Source organism: Cyphomyrmex costatus, unplaced genomic scaffold (assembly GCF_001594065.2).
Source record: "Cyphomyrmex costatus isolate MS0001 unplaced genomic scaffold, Ccosl1.0 scaffold1291, whole genome shotgun sequence".
Lineage (NCBI taxonomy): Eukaryota > Metazoa > Arthropoda > Insecta > Hymenoptera > Formicidae > Cyphomyrmex > Cyphomyrmex costatus.
The window spans coordinates 8,039-14,184 of record NW_017275273.1 but is presented as its reverse complement, the minus strand read 5'-3'; the positions used below and the strand labels follow the sequence as shown (position 1 = coordinate 14,184).

Sequence of the window (6,146 nt, the reverse complement as noted above, 5' to 3'; positions counted from 1 at the left end):
CTGGAACTAACCATAGCTTATAAAAAAATTCATGAATATATGCTTTTTTTTCATCGAATTAACGTTATCCCCCCCCCTTAACAAAGTTATAATAAACAAGTAGTGTTACGTGATGTTTCGAAATTGGCGTTGATATATTGGCGCGCATTTCCAAGATCACGTGATTTCCGGTTTCACAACATCATGCCGGGCATTGGCCCATCTCTCCATATAGGATCTCTACTCTACTCGTCTTTCTACCCCCACCACTACCATCAGCGGTCCATTCTATATGTCGATGCGCCTGGCTGATAGGTTGCTGCTTGTGCATTGTGCTTTTTGTTTCCTGTTTCTTGATGTTTGTATCTTGTCTTCTTGATCAAAAAGGCAAGAGACAAACAGCAAGAAACAGGAAACAAAAAGCACATTGTAGAATTAGCTTAAGATATCGGCACTTCGATACTGGGGTATCGATACTTTCGAGCCCGATATTGCAAAGGATCGATAGTTTGATCTGTGATATGGATCGATTCGAGGTATCGATATAATTGAAAGTATCGTGCATTCCTACCGCCGACCAGGACCTATTCTTAAAAAGGTTATGAATTAAATTTAGGCACGAATTCTTGCATTAGCTCTTCGAGCTCGGTCTTTGAATCCAGAATGGATTGAGGAGCTCGATTAGCTTTAGAAATGTTAATATCGAACACAGATGAGATGACATGTAGTAGAAAGATATGAGTTGCCGAACGATTTCTGAGATGAAAAAGCAAACGGATACCCCCGATTTGCAATGCCGAACGCACCTCGTATAACCAGCAGCATCAATCGACAAACGTCGCAAAATGCGATTCTGTACCACGGTTAACGACAAACATTTGTCGTCCATGAACGATAAGTATCGTTATTCTTAATGAGACCCCCGTACGTGACGATAACGTTATATCGACAACTTGTACAACGATTACTTACAAAATTTCAAGAAAATTTTGTGAAGTAATATGTTATAAATTACGTCATAACCTCGCAGAGGAACGAGTGATCGGCTAAGTGTGCTAAGTCACGTTCAGCGAAAATAAAAGATAATCAGTATCAAAAAGCTGCAACGGTAAGTTTATTATAAATATTTATGTATATTCTGTAATTTTCGAATATAATTTAATGTCTTTTTCTACTTTTTTTATAGCATTGTAAAACTATGCCAAATGAATTTAATCTTACATTATGCTATAATATATATACTTTTATATATATTTATATACATATATATATATACTCTTTTAATTTCTACTTCTTCTTACTTGTATAATGAACTCATTAAACGTGATCCTGTTCTAATCTTAATATTGTTTATAATTTTTTACATTAAGTGTGTATTATCTTTTATAGATTTTAATTGCTTTAAGGTTTTTTGCGGTTAACTGCTATCAGGGTTCAATAGCAAAGCAATAGGATATTGCAACAAGTCAACCATCTGTTAGCCGTTGCATGAGAGCAGTAAGCAACGCTATTAATGACTTTCTTCGAAGATGGGTTCAATTCCCCATGACCAATGAAGAACGTTGTATTGCACAAGAAAAATTTTGAACTGTATTGCAATCATTTATTGGGACTATTGAAGCAATAGACTGCACCCACATAAATATTATAGCCCCAAAAGAACATGAAGAAGCATATGTCGATCATTAAGGTGATCAATCAATGTGCAAGCAGTACGTATTATGTTACATAAAATTACTTCTCTTGCTAGCTGCTGATTTGGAGATTCTCAATTTTGTATCTTAAAAATTTTTTTATTACAATATTTTTAGATTTGTTTATCCTGAATTAAAAATTTTTAATATAAACGATATCCAGGAGCACATCACGACACATATATTTAGTCAAATTCTCCAATACGTTACATTATGGAAAGGCGTTTTAGAAACGGTGAACGTAATACATGGTTAATTAGTAAGTTATAGTTTATTTACTATACTCTATTTCCAAACTTATTTACTATAAGTACTAAGTAAGTAATAAATTATTTTTATAGGTGATAATTTATTTTATAATTTACAGTTATTAAAAGTTTTCTCAGCAATAGTCACATGGCAATAGTTAACGATTAAAAAAATAATAAGAAGAATGGGCAAGTGGGGAAAGTATAAACGTCATTTTAAAAAAGAATGGGAAAAAGAGAAGATATTTCGAGGTAAGTTAAATGATATCAGCTAACTTCAATGACAAATAAATTTTTAAAGACAAATATTTCGAGTATTAGTCAAGGAATGGAAGTAACTCGTTATTTGTAACGAAATTACAGTTACAAGTTACTTTTTTAGTAACTTTACTAGTAACTGCTTTACTTTCTTTTTTTGGTAACTGTAACGTAGTTACATTTTTTTGGATAACGGTAACGAAATTTATAGTTACTTTTATCGTCACTTTGCATACGAGTGGACACGTTATTCCGTTATATAACAATTTTATATTATTAATTATACAGCTATAAATGTGGTTGTAGGACATTGAGAGTTTTCATTTAATACAGGTGTACAAGCTACATTTAGTTTAACTTAATCTAAACATCGTGTACACATTTTATTCTAATTGAGCAGTGTACAAAGCTTTACTCTGTACATTTCTATATACATTTATGTTGAGCAATTGACAAACATCCCTTTTTGTAAAACTTTTGTTATATATTTTAATTATAGTTATAATTTTCTTTCTATCAAAATATTTGATTTACAGCTAAAAGTATAGATTAAGTAAAAATATAGCTGTATTATAATAAAGAAATTATGTGTATTTCTTAATTCTCCTTTTAACTTCTAACTTATATTGTGATTCAGATAGTCCTATACAATCCTATATAATCTTCTAATTTTCTGCAAAGTATAAAAAAATTCCTATACATAGTGTCAGTGTTATATTATGCTATATATATATGTATATATTGCTGTATATATATATATTGCTTTTATTAACATTTAAACAAAAAACACTGCAAAAGTACATTTTCAGATTGATTTTTAAAAAGTAATCGAAAAGAAATGAAAAATTATCTTTCGAGTAACGGTAACTATAACGAGAGAGAGAGAGAGTGAGAGAGAGAGAGAGAGAGAGAGAGAGAGAGAGAGAGAGAGTTACTTTTAAAAAACGATAACTAGTAACGGTAACTCGTTATTTTTTTTACTCGGTAACGAGTAACTGTAATTGTTACTTTTAAAAAGTAACTTTCCATTCCCTGGTATTAGTTAATTAACTTTATATAGATGCATTATTACGTGTTTTTTAAAATTATCAAACTATGCTGAATGAGATCGCTTGAGAAAGTTACTTTATTTTAATGAAGATTGGCTAACAGAAAATCCAAATTGGGAAATAAATAATCAAGGAAACGTGGCGAGATGTTCTACATGTGCTGTGTAAATCTTCAAACTCATCATGATGGTTTGGTGAAACATGCAAATTAAAAAATGTATAGATCTAAAATGCAAAGTGTAAACAGAAATATTCAAAAAAGTATTGAGAATTTAAGTAAATATTAGCTTATAAACTACAGATTACAAGTTGTATTATAATAGAAATATAATATATATATATATATATATTTCCATTTGTGTTATTATAAAATTATTTTTGAGATATAAGATATATATTGTTTTATAATATTATTTAGACAGGCATTGAGGTTGTTAATTTCGAAGCAAAATCAGTAAGTCTACAACTTACTATGTATATTGCAACGTATCCTTCCATTAAAAGTATTGACCATCTCAGTGAACTTTTAAAAATACTGGGAAAAAGAAACAAACTGGAAAAACTTTAGATTCATCGAACCAAGTACTCAAAGTTAATAGCAAATGTACTGGCGCCAACTATATTGTCAGATTTGATCCAATATGTGAAAGAAATTAGGATATATTCACTAATTGTAGATGAGTCAACTGAAATTGCTGTAAATAAATTTATGGGTATTTGTATAAGGTAGGTTATAATATATCGTTTATTTCTATATATACTCATGACTTAAAAATACCGTGTTATGAAACATGTTTCTTTTTCATTTGAATACACAGATAATATTTACATGACAGTATTACTTGGTTACATATTAACTTCTATTCAGTTTTTGATTTTTCCAAATGAAAAAAATAACTATTTCTTTAACTTTCTTAGGTATTATAGCAAGAAATATAAGACAGTGATGATCGACTTTCTCGGCTTTATCGAATTAAAAAAAACAACGGCTATTGACTTGAAAGATGCTCTGGTACAATTTTATCCCAAATCAATCTTGATATTAATGAAATGATAGGATTAGGCACAGATGGGGCAAATGCAATGTATGGATCAAATCATTCCTTATTTTGAAAGAGATGGTAATTTATCATTGGAAGTGAATCTAGTTTATGTATACAATGAAGCATCCTATACAGCACAGAAATATTGCAGCAATATTGCAGCAACGGTAAAATGTCCGCCTCTAGAAATATTGCGATGCAATATTGCAGCAACCCAGATAACAAAATGCGCGCACAATGTTCTCGCAGTGCATTCACGCGTGCAAGATTATCCGCACGCGTGAGTGTCATGCGCATGACAGATATGTCCTCAATTGAATGCCATATTGCACAAAGCTGGCTGAAAAAATGCGTTTGTTACTTTCAAATTATTATTTAAATAAAAGAACTTTGTGAAGAATATCACTACGTCGACTTGCCAACAGAGGTCTATAGTTAATCGTGTCAATTCTCGCAAGTGCCGAATTACATGATTATTTGTTTATATAGAACTTCTTTCTAACATCTCTCCAAGGCGTCTAAGGTAGGCTCCCACTACATTACCTTACTGATGAGTCTAGTAGTGGAAGCCGGGACGAAACGCCAACTCGTGATATTCTTCACAATTCTTATTTTTCATAGATTTAAATTCATTTCTACTTTAAATATTATAATTTAATAATTTAATATGTCTTTCAACATATTATTAAGATCCAATTTTATATGCTATAAGCTTCAAAAATTGTGATATTACTACGGTAGTTGATTAGATTTGCGTTTTAAGTTCGACGAACGTTCGGCGCGCAATGGGGTGGAACTACTCACGTAGTATATAATATTCACACTTTAATATATCTTATATATGATCGCACTAACAACAGCTGAAATAGCTCTCATTAGCCTGATTATTCTTGTTATTTGACATAAGTTATATTTGTAGAATTGGAACATCTCATCAATGTGATGTGACATATTTGACAAGGATGAACTATTATATTGAATTGAAGAATTAATGAATATTTGTATTAGCTGATGAAGGTTCAACATGAACCGAAACGTTCTAAATTTTGAATAAATTGATATTCTTTCAATTTTTTACTGGATTTGCGTAATAACAACTACGCCGTACTCTCATTTGTCTTTTGAGAACTGAATTTTTGGAATTTCAAGAGTCCAGAAGTATACTCTAATATTTTTTAAAACTAAATTAAAAGTTAAAATTAATGCGGGTAAGAAACGGGAATCAATTTTTAACTTAATGTTTTAACTAGTTACTACCCAACCCTGGCTTACACACGCACGCACGCACACACAAACACACATATAATAAATTTATTTTATAGGGGCAGTGCAAAAAACACAGTTCAATAGCATTGAGTGATATTGAAACAGTTATAAAAGCATGGCTTGTAAAAGCAAAGTTTAGAAATGCCAAAAAGGCAAAAGAAAGTAACAAGAAGCAACAAGAAGAGGCAACAAACACATAATAAGCATAACTTATGGAAACATACTTTTTTATTAGAAAAATATTCTTTGTTATCTGAAGTATATGTTGCAATATGTTATAATACTTTATAATCCTACATCTTTATATTTTGATGTATTCAGACGCGAGTCTACTTTTATTTATCTACAGATTTTTTAATTGATTTTCTGTCTATTGGCATTTTTCCTCACAAAAAAGTGATTTAATTTTGTTATCCTCATCTCAGTCTTTGATTTTTAAATAAGATTAACAATTTAAGTTCGAACGTTTAATTCTTATATAAGTATAAATGTCTTGATTATCTCTTAATTACCTTATCTTCATTCATTATCTAGATTAATAACAAATATTAAAAGTTGTAAGTGCAACATTATAATACAGAAATATATCTATATTAGAAAAGTAATATT

At 30.4% G+C, this 6,146-nt stretch overlaps 2 long non-coding RNA genes across 2 annotated transcripts; both read left to right on the top strand.

The window, feature by feature from the left end:
- Positions 1-1,394: 1,394 nt before the first annotated feature.
- LOC108782500 (uncharacterized) lies at positions 1,395-3,472 on the top strand. Its single transcript, XR_001940998.1, has 4 exons — positions 1,395-1,691; positions 1,791-1,932; positions 2,041-2,173; positions 3,320-3,472. It is a non-coding gene; the product is annotated as an uncharacterized LOC108782500 (long non-coding RNA).
- Positions 3,473-3,653: 181 nt separating this feature from the next.
- Positions 3,654-5,725, top strand: LOC108782501 (uncharacterized). The gene is made up of 3 exons (XR_001940999.1): positions 3,654-3,954; positions 4,147-4,349; positions 5,594-5,725. It is a non-coding gene; the product is annotated as an uncharacterized LOC108782501 (long non-coding RNA).
- The last annotated feature ends 421 nt before the right edge of the window (positions 5,726-6,146 follow it).